General features: G+C 43.9%; 2 long non-coding RNA genes across 2 annotated transcripts in view; one reads left to right on the top strand and one right to left on the bottom strand.

Moving 5' to 3' along the window:
• Positions 1-24,247, bottom strand: part of LOC126963366 (uncharacterized) — a 75,817-nt gene extending 51,570 nt beyond the window's left edge. The window contains exon 1 of the long non-coding RNA XR_007729044.1: positions 23,929-24,247. This is a non-coding gene — a long non-coding RNA (uncharacterized LOC126963366). The remainder of the gene's footprint in view (positions 1-23,928) is intronic.
• Positions 1-25,615, top strand: part of LOC126963363 (uncharacterized) — a 162,259-nt gene that overhangs the window by 104,199 nt on the left and 32,445 nt on the right. The window lies entirely within an intron of this gene.

Raw genomic sequence — 25,615 nt, 5'->3', positions numbered from 1 at the left:
GTGTTCTTGCCTACACACAAAAAGGAAACTATGTGAGGACATGAATATGTTAATTTGCATGATTGTAGTAATCATTTCACTATGTATAGACATACCAAAAATCACATTGTACACCTGAAATATAAACAATTTTTGTTAATAGATACATATATAGAAATAAAATCACAACGTCCCTATGCCCCCAAGCCGAGGATCTCTTTAGTCTTCCCACTGTATTTTCTTGGTATTTGCTAATACTTCCCAACATACCATGTGATTAGTCATTTATTTTTGCTAATCGTCTGTATCCCAACTAGCAGTTAATCTGGGAGAAATATATCCCCAGCCTCTAGCACATAGCAGGTACTCAATACCTATTTGCTGAATGTTGAGTGAATCTACATACTAATTAAGTACCTACTCTGTCATGAGAACTATGCTAGGCATGGAACGGGATAATACAGATCCCAAAACTAAACGGAATTAAAAAGCATTTGCCAGGATCCCCAGCCCTTCAGAACCTGACAGTTTAGTTAGGGAAGTAGAACCAACACAGAGGGGATTACCGTAGCATCGGGTGCTAAATTCTTGGTACCTTCTGTAAATGCAATGTAAGTTCCAGAAAGGAAGTGTTCCCAGTAGTAGTCTGGGAGGGCATTCTGGAGAAGAGGGGGCTGGTTTGGTTGGGCAGTGGGGAAACAGGAGGAGCCAGTGCCGAAAGTGCTTCCTCCAGAGGCAGGTGAGGGAGGCCCTGGGGAGCTCTGGAGCAGGGTCTCAAAGCATGGGTGGGTGAAGCAGTGGAGGGTTTGCTGGCTCTCAAGGGCCTCCCCTACCTGTCCTAGGCGGAGTTTCATGTCTTAGTTTGCATCCCCTGAGAGCACACCTGAGACCAAGGATTTGAGGCTGATGACACATTGGGGTGTCATCCCAGGGAGCAGCAGCGGGTGGGAAATGAGACAGAGAAGGGGAGACAGCTGACATTGGTGCATGAATGAGAGGGAAAACACTGCAGGCACCGGGCTAGTTCGGCAGGGGCCTGCGGGAAATGGCGTGGAACAACCTCCGAGTTGTCTCCCTGACCTCCATGATCATTTGCCAAGAGCTGCTGAGCTGTGGGGCATCAGCTTCCTCGTATCTCTAGCCCGCCCCGTGCAGGACCCAAGAGACAGCCATGGCACCGACAGCTGCAGGTGACAAGGAGGGACCTCGAGTGTGATTAGGAACAGCAAGCATCTAGAGGCTGAAGGCCAGCACAAAAGTATCAGCATACCTGCAGTTCATGCATTTTATAGCAAGTAGAAAGGTAAGCTGTGGAAACCATAGGCATGATTTTTTTTTAATAGAGCGGAGTAAGAATTCTTTTTGCACCACCACAGTGCCTTGTCCAATTTAGAATTCCTACAAAACCTACTTCCTAGTTCTTGTAATACTTTGGAAAGATATGAAGAGAGCTGTCGCATCTAGTAAAGTGGACTCATGGAAGCTGCTGATCGCCGCCATTGCAGTTGAGGCACTTACCAATCGTTCCTGCGAATGACTCTGCAACTCAGTATCAGTACCGTCAAGCCTTTAAAAAACATTCTCTTTCATGGAGACTGCATGTGGGGCGAAAAAGTAAAACATAAGCCATGGCCCAATTCATTTACAAGGGTAAATGGCACTTGTCATTTAGTATCAAAATTCGATACCATAATTTCTGGGTAAAAATGTAAAGCAAAAGCCATGTGCCTCGTGCCTCACAATACATTTTGGAGAAGACGTAAGTAAGCTCCCAAGGCCTCGAACAGCATTACATGGGGAGAGAAATGCCCTTGACTCAGGGCTTCTCCATGAACTCATTCCAGAGCAAATTAAAGGAGAGGGCTACACACAAGGCTTTCTACTGTCATGGAGGCCAAGGGTGTGGGCAGAGGCCAACACAGGTGAAAAGAGTGAGGACTTCATAAAAAAAGGGAAACACGTCCCCACGAGAACATAACACAGGGTTTCTGGGGAACTGCCTGGCAGAGCCCCGCCTGCTGAGTGGGAAACACCCTTGAATTCTGCGCGTCTGTCAAAACCATTTTCATCCGAACAGCCCCACCTTCCACCTGCTAGGAACTGGAGAACACCCAGGCACTTCTTGTTCTGGTGGATTTTTCTCTCAACTCCTAGACCTGCCAGGAATGCGGGGCAGGGGAAGCCAGCCAGGCTGGGGAAGTGGGAGGCTGAGGCATTTCAACAGCTGCTGGGGCGGGGGCGGGGGCGGGGGCGGGGCGGGCAGCACATTTTAATTGTCTTGGGGCTGTTACCATAGAGTTTAGTTTTCCCCCTCTAACCTTTCAAGAGAGTGGTGTGTAAAGGGATTCTTTATGGTTCTTGTTTAGGAATTCAGTGAATGAGTTGATAATTAGGACCATTTACTTAATCTAGCAGCAGAGAGGGAGAAAGGAAGAGCAACAGTTTTTGTCTTTCTCTTGGACCCTCTGTGAGGCTCTGCCCAGTGATTGCCCTCCTGTCTGCGAGTCCTGTATCTGGAGCTACCCAGAAGCCACTCCACTCCTTCCACAGCTGATGCTGGAACAAAATGGGGTTTCCCAAAAAAGAATGACAAAGGGATGCCACTGCTGAGGACAGTCGCCTCAGCACCACTTCCCAGGCCGGCCGGGGTTCAGGGCTTTCAGGAGGCACTTTCCCTTCAGGCAGCCACATCCAGGGCGCCTCTTTGACCTGGGCTGGGCTTTCCCACCTCTGCTGATGTCTTGGGCCTTGGTATTGCCCCATCGTGGAAGCTTGCCTGCTCCTTCTCCTTTCCCGTGCATTCAGGCATCTCGCTGGTGACGGAGAGGTTGTAAGCTGTTCAGGGGAAGCGGGCAGGGGCAAGGCCAAGATTCAAGGTCAGGGCTTTTGTCTCCAAACCTAGGGCTCTTCCCATTTCACTCTAGCGCCCTGCTCCAGGTCTTCCACAGAAACCACTGTATTTCTGTATTTATTTTTGTGTCTGTTTAAATTTCTGTTTCTAAAATTAATTTAATTTTAGATTCAGGGAGTACATGTGCATGTTTGTTACATGGGTATATTGCATAGTGGTGGGGATTGGGCTTCTGGTGCATCCATCACCCAAACGGTGAACACTGTACATGATAGTTAATTTTTCAACCGTTGCCTTCCTCCTACTCTCCCTGTCTTTGGAGTTCCCAGTGTCTATTATTTTATCTTTATGTCCATGTTTACCCATTGTTTAGCTCCCACTTATGAGTAAGAACATGTGGTATTTAATTTTCTGTTTCAGAGTTAGCTGTCTTAGGACAATGGCCTCCAGCTCCATCCATGTTGTTCCAAAGGACATGATTTCTCTTTTTTTTCTTTCTTTTTTTTGTTTTTTTGTTTGTTTGTTTGTTTGTTTGAAACGGAGTCTCACTCTGTCACCAGGCTGGAGTGCAGTCATGCAGTCTCGGCTCACTGCAACCTCTGCCTCTCGGGTCCAAGCCATTCTCCTGCCTCAGCCTCCTGAGTGCCACAGGTGCGTGCCACCATGCCCGGCTAATTTTTGTATTTTTAGTAGAGACGGGGTTTCACCATGTCGACCGGGATGGTCTCAATCGCTCGACCTCATGATCCACTCCCCTTGGCCTCCCAAAGTGCTGGGATTACAGGCATGAGCCACCATGCCTGGCCCATATTTCATTTTTTTACTGCCATATAGTATCCCGTGGTGTATATAGACCACATTTTCTTCATCCAGCCATCCATTGATGGGCACTTAGGTTGGCACCATGACTTTCTATTATGAATAGTGCTGTAATGAACACTTGAGTGCAGGCATCATTTTTATATAATGATTTATTTTCCTTTGGGTAGATACCCAGTAGTGGGATGCTGGCTCAGATGGTAGCTCTATTTTTTAAATTCCAGGAGAAATCTCCATATTGTTTTCCAAAGAGATTGAACTACTTCGCATTCCTATCAACAACGTGTAAACGTTCCTTTTTCTCTACATCCATGCCAGCCTCTGTTGCTTTTTGGCTTTTTAATAGTAGCCATTCTGACTGGTGTAAGAGGATATCTCGTTGTGGCTTTAATTTGCATTTCTCTGATGATTAGTGATGTTGAGCATTTTTTTCATGTGTTTATTGGCCACTTATTGGCCACTTGTACTTTTCCTTTTGGGAAGTGTCTGTTTATATCCTTTGCACAGTTTTTCATGGGGTCGTCTGAGGAACAACTAAAAGTACAAACCTATCATCACATATTAATAGGAAAAGGAGGGGTGTTCCCCCTCGCTTGTCCTTATGTAGATTGTCTTACCCAAGGTGGTTCTAATGTGCGTAGTGATTTCCAGATGGGAAAGATGGTGATGATGATGAAGAGTGCATACTCACTGAACATGCGCCAAGTTACAAAGATAAGCAACTTGTAAGCACTTTTTTAAAGGCTCAACAATCCTGTGATTTAAGTAATATCATCATCCCCATTCACGGATGCAAAAGCTAAGGCTTGGTTAATTACCAAGCCCAAGGTCCCAAAGCCGAAAGGTGGCCAACCTCACCAGGGCACTTCTCACCCCACCCTTTGCTGTGCCTCATTCATGGCATAGAGGGCCTCGGGCGTCTAAGTTGCTCCACGCAGGCAGCCACCTGCTGTGACAAGCGAACTCCTCAGCCAATGGAGCAGTGAGAATTAACTTAGGAAGTCCAATGAGGCGCTGAGGACCGTCCCAATCCCTTTCACATATTAGCTCATTTATCCCTCAACAGCTCAATGAACCATGAGCGATTATCATTTCTCCCCCTCATACAGGCAGACAGCCTCGGGCTCAGCCTCAGCCTCAGGTTCAGCCTCGTTACCTGCAGAGTCTGAGTAATCTGCCCCAGTGTACCAGCCACAAGAGTGGGCTGGAGCCCAGAGCTGGTGATCCAGCTACCACATTCACTCCTTTTGCTACAGACTTGGCAGGTAACACCTCTCCTGTCACTCTCAGGCTCAAAGGGTGAATGAAAGTAAAGCCAGTTTAACAGCTACCTGTTTGGGTCCAAGTGTAGCTCATGCCTGTAATACCAGCACTTTGGAAGGCCAAGGTGGGAGGATCGCTTGAGGTCAGGGGTTCAAGATCAGTCTGGGCAACATAGCAAGACTCTGCATCTAAAAGAAAACATTTTAAATTAGCCAAATGTGATGGTGTGCACCTGTAGGCCTAGCTACTTGAGAGGCTGAGGTAAGAGGATGGTTTAAGCCCAGGAGTTTTGAGGCTGCAGTGAGCTATGATTGTGCCACTGCACTCCAGCCTGGGCAACAGAGAAAGACCTTGTCTCCAAAAAAAGAAAAAAAAAAATACATAGTAGTTTACAAACAAGACACTATTTGGATTTTATTGATTGATTGATTGATTTTGGTTATTTTTTGAGGCCCTGGTTCCTTCTGGCAGGGACTTGAAAGAGAATCTACTTGACCCAGCCCCAGAAGCCACTGGGAAGCTGCTTATGGAACTGGGCAAGAGGGCAGTATAGACACCCGCTTTGCTGACAGGGCTGCTGTTCCTAGCACCTCTTGTGCTATGCTGCAAGACCACACAAACAGACCCCAGCTTTGGTAATGACGTCCTATTGAGACCGGGAGTTGCCCGATGCCAATAAAAAATGTTGCCTGAACCTGTAGTTGGTGGAGACTTTCAGAAATGGCCAAAGCACATCCTTCTCCAGCATTTCACTTTATATATGACATAATTTTTTTAAATTTTATTTTTCCATAAGTTATTGGGGGTACAGGTGGTATTTAGTTACATGAATAAGTTATTTAGTGGAGATTTGTGAGAACCTGGTGCACTCATCACCTGAGCAGTACACTGCACCATATTTGTTGTCTTTTATCTCTTGCTCCCCCTCCCACTCTTCCCCCAAGTCCCCAAAGTCCATTGTATCATTCTTATGCTTTTGTGTCCTCATAGCTTAGCTCCCACATACCAGTGAGAGCATACGATGCTTGGTTTTCCATTCCTGAGTTACTTCACTTAGAATAATAGTCTCTAATCTCATCTAGGTCATTGCAAATGCTGTTATTCCATTCCTTTTTAATGGCTGAGTAGTATTCCATCATATATACATACATATATATACACACACACACACATATATATATATACACTTGACATTTTCTTCAGTCACAATTCAAATTTTTCCTTTTCAGCTGTGAGCAAAGGGAAGCAGTCAGGCACCATTGCCAACCTATAAGGTCCAAGGACGTCAACCCAAACACTTGAGTCGTGCATTTCATGGGAAACATGGGGTGTTTCTCTACATACACTACACAGAATTCAGGAGTGCCATTTCTTAGAGCCAGACCTGCTTCCCAGGACTCCTTCCTGCCTTCCTTGGGAATCACTCAGAGCCATTCCCTTTTCACATAGTTTGAATGTTTTGTCCTGCCCCCAAATCCCATGTTGAAATGTGACCTCCAGTGTTGGAGATGGGGCCTAGTGGGAAGAGGGCGGCCCTCCCCATGGTAATGAGTTAATTCACACAAGAGCTAGTTGTTTAAAAGTGCATGGCGTCTCTCTTGCTCCTTCTCTTACCAGGTGATGTACCTGCTCCCCCTTCACCTTCTGCCATAATTGGAAGCTTCCTGAGGCCCTCACTAGAAGCAGATGCCAGCACCATGCTTCTTGTACAGTCTGCAGAACTGTGAGCCAAATAAACCTCTTTTTTAAAATAAATTACCCAGTCTCAAGTATTCCTTTATAGCAATGCAGAACAGACTAACACACCTTTCCTGGGAGAAGGGGACAGAAACCTACATTGTTGAATGCCTTTCATGGACCATGAACCATGCGAGATGCTTTCCAAGTCATTGTCTTATTGTTCATAGAATTGTCTCACTGAATCCTCAGAAATCTTTTAACCTGGGAGTTATTATTCCCATTCCACAGACTCAGAAAAGTTAAGTAATGTGTCCAAGGTCAAGCAGATAAAAAGTGGAACCAAGCCCTTTTGGATAACATTTTCACCACACTTGTGGCCTTCTTAAATCTCTATCCCCCAAAATAATTTTGGCATACACACCTGCTCTCTGCCACTTGCCAAACACAAGGTAGGTGCTTAATTATAGCTTTGTTAGTGAATTAATAAATGAATGAATGATATATTTTTTAGTTAACACTCACTTTGCCATAAACTTCTCTGAATTCCCATATCAGGCTATTCAGCTATTCCCCAGTTGTTAGCAGCTCTCCCAGATAGTTATCTGGACTGTACAATTTCTTTTGTGCAGGGTTCCAACAAACTTAGACTTAAAGTTTTCCTTTTCCTCCTCCCTCTCTCAGTTGAATCTTTTGGGTTAATGTGCTTGGCTCCCACTGATCAAGTCAAAGCTGACAGGATTGCAGACCTGGTGAACCTCCAAATCTCCAGTTCCAGAAATAGATTATGAAATAAGCAAGGGTGTAAGACAGTTATAATCCTGATGCTATTAATACCCAATGAATGGAATTCTTAACACCCACCATTGTTGGTCAGCTATCATGCAGCATCATTCCTGCACTTTAGAATTACAGAAACATTGAAAATAACTTATCCATCATTTAAGATCTCTTGAATTGGTCATAAACACATTGTCTAAGCCCTGGCAAACCTCAGTTTCCCACTATTACATGTGCTGTATCTACTCTTTCATTCAGAGGGATGGATATAAGTAGTACAGTGTTTGGTCTGATCAAAATTCCATAGTTCTCCACCACAAAGTGTTCTCTAAGTCTAGTGTTTCCAAAAACATGTGTTTCTACAGAAATTTTTCCTTTACATCAAAATAAGAGAAAGGGAAAACTTCTTTCTGCTCATGGCCCAGATTAACCATGAGTTGCTAACATTTCCTTGTGAGAGGATGGAAACTTGGAATAGTTAAAACTGAAAATAGCTCTGATAGCCCAGGTATAAATGTATCCTACACTCTTGGGTTGTCGAGGCTTAAAGAATTTAAAAATGAAAGAGAAAAATTTAACTGGATTAATTTTTCTAGGAGTGTGTATTTCCGCACATCCTTTAGTAAATATAAGAATGATATTAGGGTATCCCAATCATTATACACTGTTTATTGGACGGACATGATTTTCAAATGGTATTTTAGAATTGAGCTTCTCACTTTCACCATGGAGAACACAGTGCTTCTTTACTCTGGTAAGCTTCTCCTGAAAAAAGGCAATGATTTTCACATATATCGAAGAAAACATTCACTGGCAACATCAATAATTAACTTCTATTCCTTATTCTTATCCCCTGAGAAGCATGCATTTAAGGGAAGATTGTCAAAAGACAACAAAGAAATCTAGGTAGTGGTGACATCACAGGACTCTAGGACTTCCCTAGAGAAGATGCCTCTTGAGGTTTGAAACACATTAGGTAGACTAACTCCCAAGATCAAACTTATCAATATTTGATAAGTACTGAAGCTGACACACACACAGCTAGGAGAAGCTCATCATGCCTGCCTGGCTGCAAAACAATGACAACAAAGATCTGCAGTCAAGCTGTGATCCATTTGAGTGCCTGTTCAGCTTTACTTAAATTCATTCATTCATTTATTCTTTCTTTTATTGATTCAACAAACTTATTCAGCAGTACACAGGCACTTTCCTAGCTGCTGGAGGTATAGCCAGGAGCAAAACAAACTCCCTGCCTCAGTGGCATTTATAGTTTAGTTGGTGAGGGAAATAATTATGCATGCATATGTAGACAGACACACATAGAAATACACACATATATATATACACTGTATGTGTCTATAAATACATTTGATATGCAGATATAATATATTACATAAACATAAACAGCCACGGCTCACTTAATGATGAAGATATGTTCTGAGAAATACATCGTTAGGCCATTTTGTCACTGTGCGAACATCACAGAGTGCACACAAACCTAGATGGTCTAGCTCACTACACATCTAGGCTGTGTGGTATAGCCCATAGCTTCCAGGCTATGCACCTGTACAGCATGTGGCTGTCCTAAATGCCATTAGGCAACTGGAACACAATGGTAAATATTTGTATATCTAGGTATATCTAAACATAGACAAGGTACAAGGAAAATAATGGTATTAGAATCTTATGGAACTAATGTCCTATATGCGACCAGAATGTCACATATAGGGGGCATAGGACTGTACTAGTATATAATTTATCATATGTGACAACAGTGATGTTGTCAGTGAATGCCCACATTACAGGGCATAGGACTGTACTAGTATATAATTTATTATATGTAACTGAATAATATTATATATATACAATCTCAGATAATGATACATGCCAAGGAAAAAAATATAAGGTAAAACGAAGAAGCAGGGGTGGGACAGAGCAGGAGGTGCTTTTCCTTCATGTTGGAGGGTGTCAGGAACACCACCTTGATGAGAAATCTGGAAGGAGAAGGGAACAAGCCACATCAGCCTCTGGGGAAGACTGTTCTAGGCAGAGGGCACGGTCAGCAGAGAGAGGCTCTGAGGGAGAAAGGTGCTTGGTGAGTCTGAGGAGCTGCCAGGAGGTCCGAAGCTAGAGCAGAGTGAGCCCAGAGCATGTCTGCAGATGAAGGCAGTGACCTCAGGCCATTTTGTGCAGCACTTGAAGGTCCCTGAGAGAAGTCTGGCTTTTACCTGAGTGAGCTGAGAAGTGATTGAAGTGTGATTAGCTGAGAAGCAGCATAATGTGACTCACTAAAACCAAAATGAAACAGAAATCCTCCACTGCCCAGTAGAAAATAGACTGCACCGTCCCAAAGGCAGGAGATGGGAACCCAGTTAGAGACGTTTGCAAGAATCTAGACCAGAGATGGTATCTGGTGCTACCGACAAGTCAGGTAAGATGAGGGCCGGAAACTGATGACTGGATTTAGCCTTGGGGAAGGCTTGGTGACTTGGACAACAGCAGTTTCAGGGTAGAGGAGAGGACAAAAACCCTACTGGAGTTAGTTCAAGAGAAGATGGGAGGAGGAGAGGGGTGCAGACACCTCTCGGCGGGCAGAGGAGTAGGGCAGAGACAGAGGGGGATTTGGGGCCTTCTAAGACAGGAGAAATAGCAGAATGTCTGTATGCTGATGAGAGTGATCCAGTGGAAAGTGGGAAAAGTGATTTCATGGAACCAAAGGAGACAGAAGCAGGAGATGTGACTGGTGAATCTTCCCTGCCCTCAGCAATGGTTCACAGCTATGGGAGGGAAGACGTGTAGGTGGGTGAGTGGGTATGTAGGGTGGTGGGGATTTAAGGAAGTCTTCTGATCATCTATTTTCTCAATGGAATAAGAAATAAGGTTACCTACACACAAAGTCAGCAGAGAGTGAAGATAGAGAAAAAGAATTTGGATATTTCCAGAGAGAAGACAATTTGTGAAATAGTCTCCTAGGAAAGTTAGAGAGGGAAGGATCGTGAAATCCCAGCAGGGACTTCCTGGCACACTAAGGTCCCATGTGGTATTTTAGAGTCATGAACTTAAAGTGAGACCAGTCAGATTGGCTCTGTGTTTTTTTCCAACCATATTCAACTAGCAGATTCAAGTACAAGATAGGGAGAGGGTTGGATTTAACTGAATTACTCTGCAGTTGAGAGTTGCAGGTGAGTGATTCCAGCACTTGGTCATCGAATCTGAGCTGCTCAAGTAGGAAAAACAGAGGGGAGTGGAATGAGAAGCAGTAAAAAGGTTATAGGATCAATGGATTACAGAATTTAGTGGGATCAAAATATTATCAGAGTTGGGTACTAGAGGAAGTACATTGCAAAAATAGAGTGGGATGCATGAAGGCAACCTTGGCCTCATCTGCTAATGAAAGGAAGGTGTATGTGTTTCCTCCTGCTGCTGTAATGGATTATCATAATTTATTGGCTTAAAGCAACACAAATGTGTGATTAGTAGTTCTAGAGATCAGAATTCTGAATAGATTTCACTGGGCTGTAATGATGGTGTTGACATGGCTTTGTTCCTTTCTGGATATTCTAGGGAGAATCCATTTCCTGGTCCTTTCCAGGACATAGAAGCCAACCACATTCTTTGGCTCGTGGCCATCTTCCTTCATCTGCAAATCCAGTGATAGTGGGTAGAGTTATCCAGAACACCCTTCTGACCTCTTCCGTTTCTGCCTTCCATATTTAAGGACCTTTGTGATTACACGAGGGCCACCTGAATAATCCAGCATAGCAACCTTAATTCCATCTGCAACCTCAATTTCCCTTTGCCATGTAATCTAACATTTTCATAGATTCTGGGGATTAGAAAGTAGGCATCTTTGTGAGGGTCTGTTATTCTGCCTACAAGAGAAGGATTGTAGTTATTGATAAAGACAAGGTCTAGGTTTGACCATGGGAGGTGGTGACTAAAGTGGAGTGGAGGACAAGATCACTGGAAAAGTGAAGGTCCAGGAATAAGGAGTCAGGATATTAGAAGCAGCATCTGCAAGAATATTGCAGCCGCCGAGAATTATAAAAGGAAGAGTACTGGGGACAAGGTAATTAATCAGGACTTAAGATTGTCAAAGAATGGAGAGTAATGAACAGGGGATAAAGCAATTTTTATTAACAAGCTATTGGGTGAGAGGTGGTATTGGAAATCAATGCTGCTGAAGTCGGAGTCAAGGGACAAGACATTTTCCAAGCTCTGCTGCTCTACAAGAAGATTCAGAAAAGGTAATAAAAATGATGGAGAATTCTGGAAGTGCAGAATTTCCTTATCGTATCTCTCAACATGGGCTATCAGAACCATAAGGTATTGTTTTTAACTTTTCAAAACTTTGACACATCTATTATCTTCATATATGTTCATTACATCTGTGAGATGGAAATAGAAGTTATTGTCCCTCTTCCATGGTTTAGAAAATAAGATGTTAATCGATGGCAAATAAGTGAAAACATTAGATCTATCCTGTGCCCATTTAATCACTCAGCTGAGTTGCTGAAGACATTGTGAAGAATATAATAAAGCATATCATATAATTACATTCCTCCAGGAGACTAGACTCTTGGGTCAAAAATCCCTTTGAGAATCTGGTAACAATAAGGAATTTTGCCCCTAAAAAGGCACATTGGCACGTACACAAAATTTTACGTATAATTTTATGATATCACCAGTTTCCCTAAAGTTCCCAGGGAGTCTACACATCTCAGAATCAGAACCTCTTGTCTGAATGTTGAGGTAAAACTACAGTTGACCCTTGAATAACACAGGGGTTAGGGGCACTGAGTCCTGCTGCAATAAAAACTCCATGCATAACTTTTGACTCTTCAAAAACTTAATTACTAATAGCCTACTATTGACCGGAAGGCTTACTGATAACATAAACCGTCAATTAACACATATTTTATACGTTCTATGTATTCTATACTATATTCTTACAATAATAGAAGCCAGAAAAATAAATTGTTATTAAGAAAATCATAAGGAGAAGATAATACGTTTACTATTCATGAAGTGGAAGTGGATCATCATAAAGGTCTGTATCTTCTTGGTCTTCACATTGAACAGGTTGAGAAGGAGGAGGAAGAGGAAGGGTTGGTCTTGCTGTCTCAGGGGTGCCAGAGATGTAAGAAAATCTCCATATAATAGGACCCATGCAGTTCAAACCCATGTTGTTCAAGGGTCAACTGTAAAGAGAGTAGAAATTGCCTGACAATGTAAGTTACAAGAGAAAGTATAATCAGGTACCAAATGGGTGATATGGAAAATTGTTATAAGTCCAGAAAAGCAATGCATCACTCATCTTGGGAATAATTATGGAAAAACTGTAGAATCTTGAAGACTTGAGATGATTCCATGGAAAAGAGGAGGGATGGCATTGAAGGTAGGACGATGGAGAGAAACTGGAAATTAGGTTGGAATGTTTCAGAGCCAGTGAATAGACCAATCTAACCATCTGTGAAATGTGGGCAAAAATGACTTCCAAGGTATATTTGTAAAAAATAATTAAAGCTCCTGGTGAAATGTATCCCTCAAAACATTATTAATATGGTACATGGGTCTGTTTCAGGACGTGAAGGCATAAAATTATTGTGATAATTGATTTAGTAGGAATTTCTAAATTTGTGCTAACACTTACAAGTCTCTCTATCTTTAAAATACAATACTGAAGCAGACAAAGTCACTTTCTCATATTCTCAGTGAGAAGGTTCTCATACAATTATGTAACAGCTACTTGAACCATATATTTTTTCGTGTGCTTTTTATGTATTTTACATGTTTTTAGCTCTTTAAAAAAACTGACTTACAAAGATAAAACAAAGGCTCTTCTTTATAACTGGGATAAATAATGCTTCCTTTATTTCAAGAGTGGGTGTGAGATCCCAAACCCTGTTTTCCCCAACCTTCTTTTGCTCTCTACAAAATATGAGCTGCCATGTGGAAGAGAGTAAGTAAAAATGTCAATACATTGTGGCTACTTGGACAGCATTTACAGAGAGTCAAATGTTTTAAGAACACTTAATATTAAATGGAAAACAGATGAATGATGATAAATAATTCTGTCTATAGGTCTGAATTGCCATGTTGGAATCTAAATCTGAGACATTGCAGGGAAATCCTGTGCACGCCTCATCAGAGGGCCGAATTACACCAAAATGAGATCCAGGTTAGGAATGTGAAGACTCTGGAGAAATCCCCTAAAGCAGGTTTTTCTGAGCTACTAAATTCCCCTTGGCAATGTAGCCATGCAGAATAATCACGAGTATCCCGGAATCATAGAGTGGTAGGACTGGGCACAACCTAACTGTTCTCAAGTCTGATTCCCTAATGGATGCTGGGATTTCCTCTCCAGCACACCTGCCTCTTCCCTGAATAAGCATATCTGGAGACAGGCAAAGTCAGGGTTGTGCTGGTAAATGCTTATCAGCTAATCTCCAAAGGAAAAAAAAAAGGAACCTGACTGGTAGCATTTGCCAAGATCCGAGGTGTGAATACTCACTCCCACCATGGCCAATTCAAGCAACCAATGTGATATCAACACTATGTACTATTTCCACCACATAGATACGATGACCGTAAATAACCTCAGAGGCATATGTAAGAAGACAACATGGTAAAATGATTTGGAAGTGGTAGATTTTAAATGTTTTTACCTTTCTGAAAAAAGTATTTGTTTAATTATAATGTAATAGGACTTAACTTATAAGAATGGCTGTATAACATATAACACATAATAAATTGGCACTCATGAGCCAGTACCTGCTAGCTCTGGCATATGCTGATAATAACCCTGGAAAATGACCCTGGACCACCTTCCCCATGAAGGAAAACCCCTTAGCAGGTCCTGATCAATGGCAGCTCCCCAATATCACCACCCAAGCGTTCAGCACATTTTTTTGTTTGTTTGTTTTAAGAGACAGGGTCTCTCTGTATTATCCAGGCTGGAGTCCAGTAGCACAATCCCAGCTCACTGCAGCCTCAATCTCCTGGGCTTAAGGGATCCTCTCGCCTCAGCCACACCCAGCTAATTTTGTAATGTTTTATTGGCCAGGCTGGTCTTGAATTCCTGGCCTCAAATGATCCTCCTGCGTTGGCCTCCCAAAACACTGGGATTACAGGCATAAGCCACTGACTGGTGTTCAGCACTTTTAAGCCAGGCTTGTATTCTTTGCTTCACTCTCGTTTCTTTGTAGTTTCTTCAAACACAACAAACACCAAATAAACTCCAAATGAATTAATGATGCAAATGTAAAAATGAAAGAACTAAGAGAAATACAGATGGATATTTTTATAAAATTGGAGAATAGACTTCTCAAGCATCACATAAAATCCAGAAACCAAGAAAATAAATGAATAGACTTGATTTAATAATGTAAAACTCTTGTATAAGAGAATATTTCATCATTATTAAACAAAGTTAAAGAAAAGTCACAGAATGGGAGGACATGTAAGTACCATATCTAACAGGTTAATAGCCATACCCTATATAAAGGCTCTTGGAAACCAAAAGGAAGAAGACCAAAAAATCCCATAGAAAAATTCGTCTGGGGCCGGGCGCGGTGGCTCAAGCCTGTAATCCCAGCACTTTGGGAGGCCAAGACGGGCGGATCACGAGGTCAGGAGATCGAGACCATCCTGGCTAACACGGTGAAACCCCGTCTCTACTAAAAAATACAAAAAAACTAGCCGGGTGAGGTGGCGGGCGCCTGTAGTCCCAGCTACTCAGGAGGCTGAGGCAGGAGAATGGCGTGAACCCGGGAGGCGGAGCTTGCAGTGAGCTGAGATCCGGCCACAGCACTCCAGCCTGGGTGACAGAGCGAGACTCCGTCTCAAAAAAAAAAAAAAAAAAAAAAAAAGAAAAGAAAAATACGTCCGGGATAGAAACAGATAATTCATGGATGAACCATAAATGACAATAAATATATGAATAGATGCTCAAAGAAACACACAATAAAATAATTAAATACTTATTTCACCTAACAGATTAGTAAATATTAAGATGTTTGACAAATCCAGTGTTGAGGAGGTGTGGGGAAACAGGCATTCAGACACTGTTGGTAGAAGTAGAAATCAGTGCAGCCTATTTGAAGAGGAAGAAACAGTAATGTCTAAAAGACAAAAACAAAATGCAGCTACACCTTGACCCAGCGATTCTGTTATGATTTAAAATTTTTTAAATGACCTAAAATATATGTACAAAAATATTTGTCACAGCATGATGGTAACTACATGTTAGAAACAACTGAATGTTCTCTAATAGGGGACTGATTAAAAACCGTGTGGTGTGGCCCTAAAATGCAAGGCCACTAAAAGCTCTGTATATGGTAAGTGTCGATGCTCTCCAAGATGTATTATTAAGTGGGTAAAAGTGCCAAACGTCTTGTTTGTTGTTGTTGTTGAGATGGAGTCTCGCTCTGTTGCCAGGCTGCAGTGCAGTAGCTGGATCTCAGCTCACTGCAACCTCCGCCTCCCGGGTTCAAGTGATTCTTCTGCCTCAGCCTCCCAAGTAGCTGAGATTACAGGAAGTGCCACCACGCCCAGCTAATTTTTGTATTTTTAGTAGAGACAGGGGTTTCACCATGTTGGCTAGGATGGTCTCAATCTTTTGACCTCATAATCTGCCCCCCTCAGCCTCCCAAAGTGCTGGGATTACAGGCGTGAGCCACCACGCCTGGCTGCATTGTGTTTAGTGTTATTCCATTTGTGTAAATATAAAAGGATATGTGTATATATATTTGTTTAATCATGTCTCTTTCTTGGAAGAAATGAAGGACACTATTAACTGTTACTACCTTTGGGTTAGAAGATGATGTTTACTTTTAATTTTCTATCTTTTTATACTTAAAAAAACAAAGTATATGCATCACTTTTATTTAAAGAACAAACTTCACTTTTTTTCATAAATAAATGAGAGTTTCTTAGTTTTGGTTCCCCGGAAACAGACCTTGAGACAAGATTTGAGTGCAAGCATTTGTTTGGGGGGTCACCCTAAGAAATATCAGCGGGGGATTAAGGAAGGGAGGCTGGGCAGGCGAGGGAGTGAATGAAGAGCGTGCTGTCAATCAAGTTACCACTGTGGGCAACTGGAAACTGTGATCCAGCATAAAACATGTACCTGAATTAACCCACCCAGCCAAGGAGGTATTTAACCATCAATTCCTGTGGGTCATTGACTGAAGGCTGCTGGGGCGGGGCGGGGCGAGGGGGCTTAACTCCATGGCTCAGACACAGACAGAACAAGTTCTGCGGCCAGAGAAAGCCTCAGGCAAAGAGCTGGGACAGACGCAGGAGATGGGAGCTGGGAGGGGATGTGGGTCGGCCACAAGGCATGTGTGCTACAGAAACCACAACCCTAGTGTCATATTATAGTAAATAAATAGAACATGCATGTTTGCTGACCTAGCAATTTCACATTTAGGAATCTCCCTCCTGATGTCCTTACATATCTGGGCCCCGATCAACAATATAGAAAGATAGATTGATTGCAAAATTGTTTGTAACACAGTACAGCCAAAACAAAACCAAAAAACCAATGTGAATGTCAATCAGTAGGAAGAGATTGAATGCATCACGGTATATCCTACATATGCAAGTCGAAAAAAAACAATGAGGTCCATCTTAGTAACTTTCATGAAAAAAAAAAAAATCTGAAACACATCACCTTGTGGAACAATATATATCATGAGATCTCAGTTTTGTAAAATAGCAAAAACAAGAAAGAAGCAAATAAACACATACACAAACTCCAGGTCAACTATATGTGTGTGTATGTGTACATGGCAAAAGATCTGAAAAAATAAGTTGCCAGAGTTTGTGCAATGTGAAGTGTACATTACTGATGTTTTAATGTATTATTACATATTTTTATTTACTATAAGTCAATGAAAAACAACAATTTTTTGGCAAAGATGGGGTCTCCCTCTGTTACCTAGGCTAGCCTTGAACTCCAAGCCTCAAGCGATCCTCCTGTCATGGGCTCCCAAAGTGCTGGGATTACAAGTGTGAGCCACCATACCCGGCCAGAAATGTATTCCTTATAGTTTTGGAAGCTGAGAAGTCCAAAGTCGAGGGGCCTTTACATGAAAAGGGGAGCTAGAAATAGTACCTATTTCATAGGTTATTGTGGAGACTGAGATAATACACATAAAATAGCTAGCATTGCACTGCTCATAGAGTAAATCTTCAATAAATATCGAATGGTTGCTGTTAAAAAGGATGGCTTTACATGCCACAAAGAAACTGTAAGTATAAAGTGAGTCAGAGTTTGCTTGTCTCCTCACACCTCACTCTATTCACTTATTTATATGTTTATAGACTCAGGGTCTCACTCTGTCACCCAGGCTAGAGTGCAGTGGCGTGATCATGGTTCACTGCAGCCTCAATATCCTGGGCTCGAGTGATTCTCCTGCCTCAGCCTCCCGAGTACTTGAAACTACAGGTGTGAGCCATCATGCCTGGCTAACTTAAAAATTATTTGTTGAGCCGGGAGTCTTGCTATGTTGCCCAGGGAGGTTTTGAACTTCTGGCCTCAAGCAATCCTCCTGCCTCAGCCTCACCGCTGGGATTACTCACCCATTTATTTAACAACTATCACTGAGGGCCTCCTACCAGCCAGGCATGGGAAGGGCATCAAGAGATAAGATCAAATCCCTGCCTGCTGGAGCTCACCTTCTGCTGGGGCAGAAAACGATGAAATAAACATGCAACATGTCAAGTGACAATCAATGCTGCCAGGTAAGGAAATGGAGTCTTGGAGGTAGGGTGCTGCCGTTTATAGGAGGGTCTCTAATAGAGTGCTATTTGAGTGGAGATCCGATGAAGTCATTGGGGAAAGTACCTGGGCCTGGACAGGTTACGGGAAGGATTGAGAGTTCACGGAGTGAGAAATAAAATGATTGGAGGGGGAAGTTAATCCTGGCCTGATATTTTAACATCACAGCTGCTGCAGCATAGAAATTGGATTGGCAGAGGGGAACAGGGACAAGGATGATCATGCGTGTGATGTTTGCCTTCACAGTAGTAAGACAATGAAGACCATAGCAGTGAGTGTGGGACTGGAAGGAATGGGATGATGGGAAAATAATTAAAAGATGAAAACAAGAACTTGATAATTAATTAGATGTGAGAAGGAGAAGAAGGAATTGTGAATGAGGCTGAGGTGAAATTGCTGCAGGGCACAGCCGTGAGGAGGTCTTGAAAGCAAGGGCTGCCCAGGATGGAGCCCCCAGCCTCCCACCCAGCCACTTCCCTCCTGCCCGTCACATGCTTGAGTGCACCCCTTGCACCAAACACTGTGTTCCCCAGAATGTCCTTGCTCTGGTGGCTACTGCTATGGTTTGAATGTTTGTGCCCTCCGAAACTCACATGGGATCTTGATCCCTAAGGAAGAGAGACCTGAGCTAGCATGCTGTGATGTCCCATGCCACCTCAGGACTCTGTGGAGACCCTAGCATCAAAAAGGCTCTCACCAGGGGCAGCCCCTTGACCTTGGACTTCTCAGCTTCCAAAACTATAAGGAATACATTTCTGCCCGGGTATGGTGGCTCACACTTGTAATCCCAGCACTTTGGGAAGCCATGACAGGAGGATCGCTTGAGGCTTGGAGTTCAAGGCTAGCCTGGGTAATAGAGGGAGACCCCATCTCTGCCAAAAAATTAAAAATTAGCTTGGCATGGTGGCACCCACCTGTAGTCCTAGCTACTTGCGAGGCTGAGGCAGGAGGTTTGCCTGAGCCTGCAAGTTTGAGGTTGCAGTGAGCTAAGATTGCACCACTGCACTCCAGCCTGAGCAACGGGGTGAGACCCTGAGAAGGAAGGAAGGAAAGGAAGAAAAGGAAAGAAAGGAAAGAAAGAAAGGGAGAGAGAGAAAGGGAAGGAAGGAAGGAAGGAAGGAAGGAAGGAAGGAAGGAAGGAATTTCTCTTCTTTATAAATTACCCAGCTTCAGGTATTCTGTTTTAAGTAACAGAAAACAGACTAAGGCAGTTGCCTAGAGAACTCCTATTCATCCTTCAAAATCCAGACCCAGCTCAGGCATCACCACCTCCAGGCAGCCTGATCTTACAGCTCGAATGAATAGTTTATTCTTCTGCATCACTCCCAGCGTCGTCCACAGCCTAGCACACAGCTTCCCAAACAACATCAAATAACACAGGCGTGGGTCCGGATTATAGCCCAGCTGCGAAGGGGGAATAGAAAGGTCTCGAAAGAATCTGTGAAGACCCTGCACTTGGCATGTTGCAAATAGGTTGTGCTTGCACCCCTAGGCCTTGAGTTGACCACATTGGGCAACTGGAGCAGCTGGAGCTCTTGGCCAGTTAGCTCTCACCATGGAAAGCACATCCATTTACCCAAGAGCACCACACAAATATCATCATTTTCTGTATGTGCTATGCCCTGAAACAAAAAGGGGGGATGCTCTTTGCTATACTAGGTGTTAAATTGGAATTATTTTAGTCTCAGTTTCAAGTGAGGCCCCAAAGCAATAGATAGAACATTCCAAAGTGAGATGCAAGATTTGCAAAAAGTGCTTATGGAAACCAGTTTTGTACTCTCAGCCAACCACCCACCTCCAGACTATATAAAAGATGAGAGAGAAGCCAAGAAAAGCATTGAAATTTACAGTAGGGAATTTTTGGAGGAAAGCTCTGCTGTGGGCTTCACCTGGAAGAAAGAATGAGGTCACTTGCCCTACCTCAAGCCAAGGTGTAGGGGTGCCTCCTGATGCTTGGGGGATGCAGTGGGCTGGTGTCTGGCTGAGAAGTGGGGACCCTGGCTGGTTGATTGCTCTGTGGTGTTGGGGTCAGCTTACACTCAGAGTTGGGTACAAAGGACTCGTCGTGTTTCCCGTGAATGGTGAGGGCCGTTCAGGGAAAGGAGGGAGTAAGAGGAGCCAAATAGAGAGTGAGGCAGCCCCAATAGGAAGTGACTTCAGATTCCCTGGGGCTGAGGAAGAGCCATAAGCAAGCAGCCAGAAGAGATGCATTCAGGGCCCCAAGGGGCTCCAGGGGACACAGCCCCAGGATTGTGGCCCAGCAGGGAATGGAGAGTTGGAGGGTCTCAGAAGAACCTGTGAAGGCACTGCACAAGAGAAGAGCTGCTGCAACCCTGGCCTCCAACTGCTGCGACCCTGGCCTCCAGGCCTTTGCTCAGCTTCCTTCTCTCCTCCCTGATCTGATCCTGGGGAACTCAGAAACCAGCTGGAGTGAACACCTGGCTGCAGCAGCCATTAGCACTGAGGAGGCTGAGGCAGGAGAATCTCTTGAGCCTGGGACTTTGAGGTTTCAGTGAGCCATGACTACCACTGCACTCCATCCTCAATGCAATGGGGGTGGGGAGCCAGGAGAAGTTTTATGCTTAAATGAAGCATGATACTTTTGATTATTACACTTGATTCAACATATTAATTACTGGAAAGAGCTGATGTTTTGAGATTTAAGCAACTGGGACACTTTTAATGTCTAAAGGTGATGAGGAAAGCTATGGGCCCCTGAGTTTTCCCCAGGCTGTGAAAGGGTGGGCCTTAGCAAATGCTCTAAAAGGAGGTGGCGATAGAATAAACTCACCTTCTCATCGCACCCCGTGGGTCACAGTTAGTTCGTCATAACAAGTGCTTTTCTTTCTCCATTCTTTCCGTCTTCTGGGAGCTCCCTGAGAGCAGGAATTTACACCTAGTGTAAGTGGAGTTTGGCCCACAGCAGGTATGGGTTTTTGTACACTGATCCAAAGTCCATTGTGACATGCTTCATTTCTGTTTATTCCTTCCCAGTCTTCTAAAATTGAGCTCCTCAACTTAGAACCTTGAATGAGTTCCAAGTGTGAGGAGAGAGTGACTACCCTTAGCCCCCAGTTTAACACTTAGGGCATCCAGGCAAGTGCCCAAGGGCTGAAACCCAGAACCTCTTGCCTTCAGTGGCAAGCAAACCTTTATCCAAGAGTGCCTTAGAAAAATGATCATTTCTCCATGGAATCAACCCAAATGCCAAGTTTATCAATGATAGACTGGATAAACAAAATGTGGTACACATACACCATGGAATACTATGCAGCCGTAAAAAGGAATAAGATCATGTCCTTTGCAGAGACATGGATGGAGCGAGAAGCCTCATGTTGTGCTCCTATTACATGTTATTCTCATGCCACATTTTGTCCTCAGCAAACTAACCCAGGAACAGAAGACCAAACATGGCATGTTCTCACTTATAAGGAGGAGCTGAACGATGAGAACACACTGACACATGGTGGGGAACAACACACAATGGGGCCTGCGAGTGGGGGGCGAGAGGAGGGAGAGCATCAGGAAGAACAGCTAATGGCTGCTGGGCTTAATACCTAGGTGATGGGATGATCTGTGCAGCAAACCACCTTGGCACACATTTACCTGTGTAACAAACCTGCACATCCTGCCCATGTACCCCAGAATTTAAAATAAATGTCAAAGAAGAAAAGAAAAATGATAATTTCTCTGAATGCCATGGGTTAGAAAAAGGCTGGGAAGCATTGCTCTAAAATAGCTCCTGGGACCTTCACATTTTTGCTTTCTGACTTTCTGCTCTATGTACAATAATTTTTTTCATGCCTCCCTGAAAGTTCACCACTCTTTACCACTGCCAGCTACCCTGTCACCACATGAAATGATACTTCATCTTCATCTACATAAGCTGAATATTGCATCCCTTCTTCTTCATGTTTGTACACGGCCACCTTGAGTTTCACATGTTTTGTGAAATGCAGGCGTCACTACAGTCGATGTACAGAAGAACCCATTGAGACTGAGAATGCTTACGGGCATCACCTCGGAACTGCTGCATGTATCAAGAAACATGGAATAGTTGCTCCCTTGCAATCGCTGTCAGGTGGCTGCGCTTCCACCCACTTTTACACTCCAGACTGTGGGTGCTGCTTGGGGTCGCCAATGGGCCCAGCCTCTGCAGTTGGGATTCTAGTTGGCCCTGGTGGGAGGCATGTGACAGCCATGGCGCCTTCCCCAGTCTCTTCCCGGCTTATTCCTGGCTCCCACACCCTGTGTTTGCTACCTAGCTGCATCTCTGATTTTTGAGTTTCTGGATTGTGGGTATTGCCTTCTCGGGTTTGCAATATCTGCCTGATGCCAAACCCTTTGGCTCTGCCTCTCCTAGGATAGAGCCATGGTTTGGGGGCTCAACTTCTCAGGGTCACCGAAGCTGTAATCTGCTAACCCAATTTCAGTTCCTGGATCTTTCTGGCCATTCCTGTTCAGTGGATACCCAACCCTGGTATCATCTTACTAGTCCTGAAATCTTGAATTGAAAGCAAAATGTAATTGTGTTTTTCTTAGAAATGATGGGGACAAAGTTAGGGAGTGAGAAAAAGCATTTGATGCCCAAGACTGTGAGCTGAACTGGAAAAATAAAGAGTGTCTGAGGAACTCCATCAGAAAAACCTTGCAAGAAGTCTTTGGATATGCGTTGTCTATCTCCAGCAATAACCTGCTGGTGATGACGAATTAGGTGTACCATCATTTGGAGATTCAGTGAAGACTACAAATGAAAAAAAAAAATAGTCTATCAAGGCATGATTCACACTCAGAGGACTCTTGAAACAAGCAAAGAACTTTGTTGTTTAGTCTGGCAAATGTTTCACTTTGAAATTACTAAAATAATCATGAATGAAAGCCGTGCTCCCTGAATCTTCCATCTATCTATGTGAAATGCTCTTAATTTCATAGGTGGTTGGTAAGGGACCAATTACTTTTGACATGTGAATGAAATGACATCATCTTTGCCAAACAATGTGCAGGGAAATGAGAGACCACCTTCCTTATAGCATATTTAATATGTTCTCTCTCTCTGTCTCTCTACAAATTGGCCCACGAGTATTCCTTCACTTTCTCATTATAACAAAACAAAAGAAAAATCCAGTCACATGTATTGCCAGCTGCTTCTCCCTTGTGGCATAATTCTACAGAAGCAGTGAAAGACAGTTCCAGCGGGAGGCTGCTACAGGACCACCAGAGAGTACAGGGGGCCTGGGTCGGGTCTATGAGCTGCTCCAGAAGCTTCTGACTGCTGCTTGTGGAGCCCAAGTTCTGGGATCTGGGCAAGGTGACACTGGTTCAGCTGGTGGCCCTCTCCCCTTGCAGAGGAGACAGGTGCTTAGTGGAGAAGCTGAGGCCTTGGGCACTCTGTTTTCCTCTCCCCTGGCCCAGGGGTATCCTCTTCCGTGGATGGCCCCTGCTGGAGATTTCCAAGACCCCAACAGAATTGCATTCTTCTTCTTCCTCAGTCATTGCACTGCCTCTGTTTTCCCACAATAGCAAAATACAGTGGTGGCCTACACAACACAGCACAAACTAGCGTCATGACCTCAGGGCCGCTAAGAAGGTCCTCAGGCCCCTCGAATCCTTTCATGGAGGGCAAAGGCTTTCATCCCTCCCTTAGGGATAGGGTCGTAGATTATCCCTCCAGCCTTTGGGCAGCTGAGTGGAACCTGGAGCCTCCTCCTCACCACTTCCCATTACAGTCCCCTCCACCCTTGAGTTGTGGTCCCAGTGACCATGCAGACATTACCATTTTCTTCAACAGCTCTACCAGGACCAGGGCTGGAGGTGATGGCTGCAGATCCTCTCCCCAGTGAGTAGATGCTGATGGAGGGAGCACCCACGTTCCACAGCAGGCATCCTCCACCTGCCTCCTCGGGCTTTGAGCCAGAGCACATCACTCATCCAGTGAGAGGGGTGGCCAGTCCAGGGCAGGAGAGGGGGCTCCACGACCTCAGGGCTGGCCAGGGCGTAGCGCTGAGGATCTAGAGGGCACTGGAAGTGAAGATTTCCCTGTAACTCCAACCACTCTGGAATCTATCCTGACCACTCTTTGTTTTCCCATTTTTACCCAAGGGTCGGCTCTGCTTCTGCAAACACCCTGCCCTTCCCCTCCTCTGGCCTGTGTTCAGAATTCAGAAGCAGATGTGGGGGCACGCGGCTGTGCCCTTTAGCCCACGGTCACAGGAGAAATGGCCTCAGCAGAAAGACTCCAGAAATGACAGCCATGCTCAGCCTTGGGAGGTTTTATTAAACAACAGCCCTTACCTCCCCTTCTCCTGAACTAAAAAATGCAGGAATATTTTTAAATAAAAAGTGTCATTTTTTAAGCAAAAAGTATACGATTTTCCCAATGGCAGTTTTCAAACATTTCAAAAATGTTAAATGGTACGTCAATTCTCCCTTTATTCTTCATACTTTCCCTCACCCTGGAAATATATGTATATATATGCACACATTATCCTTGGAGGTGTATTTTCCAGGATGCAAATAACAAAGGAAAGTGATGTCATTTGGAATTCAGGTGCTTAAAGTGGTGGACACGTGCTTTTCATTCCAGCATATAATTGAGGACATTGTCACTTGTCTTACACACGTGTATCCAGTTCTGTTCATCTACCACCTTCTTTGCCTGTATTTGCTGATCTGATCAACTAGGTGTTTGGGCAAATATCCTACTCTCATACCACCACCATGCTTGGAGTATTTCCAAGAGCAGCAAATCAAACTTGGGGCCAGGGCATGGCCTATTTCCAACAAAGTACGGTCATGTACATTTCAGGACCATTTTACTGCTGTTTGCTATAACCAAATGAGCAATGGGCAAGTTTAGGGACCACAAAAGCAAAAACAGCTTAACATTTGGAATTTTCATGTATGCTTATTTCTTAAATTTGAAGAACTCTGTTGTGATTTCAGGACTTGTGTGCTAGTCTTTGATTCTTCTCCCACAAAGCCCAAGAGGAAATCTCCCGTTTCTCTTGCTGTTCTGGCCTTGGCCTTGCAATGTATGGTCTCACTCCCCTTGCACCTGGGCCATGTCCCTTGCACATGGTAGGGTTGTACCAGAGAAGCAAAGCTTGTATTGAATGGCACATTCCATCGCAGAGGCTCTCCTAGCAACATGGCAACAATAACAAACTCAACAATAGCCTTTTGTTTTTAGCTCTATAAAGTGCTGTGGCCATTAGTCTCACCAGAAAATTCAAAGGATATTTTGCAAGTGACGAGTGGTTTCTAGCTGAAGCATTGAAATTGGAGCCCCTTGATTGCTTTCCTCCAATCTGCTAATATCTAAGTAGGCAGGCACCAGAGTTTCATTTGAGGAGCAGGATGTGCCAAAGGGGGGCGCTGCACAGGGAAATAACGGGGCTGGGGAGGCTCTAGCCCTGGCTCTGATTGGTGAACTCCCCATATACCATTGACCAAGTCATGTT

The sequence above is a fragment of the Macaca thibetana genome, chromosome 9, assembly GCF_024542745.1.
Source record: "Macaca thibetana thibetana isolate TM-01 chromosome 9, ASM2454274v1, whole genome shotgun sequence".
Lineage (NCBI taxonomy): Eukaryota > Metazoa > Chordata > Mammalia > Primates > Cercopithecidae > Macaca > Macaca thibetana.
The sequence above is the reverse complement of the archived record's forward strand: the minus strand, read 5'-3'. Positions and strand labels throughout refer to the sequence as shown.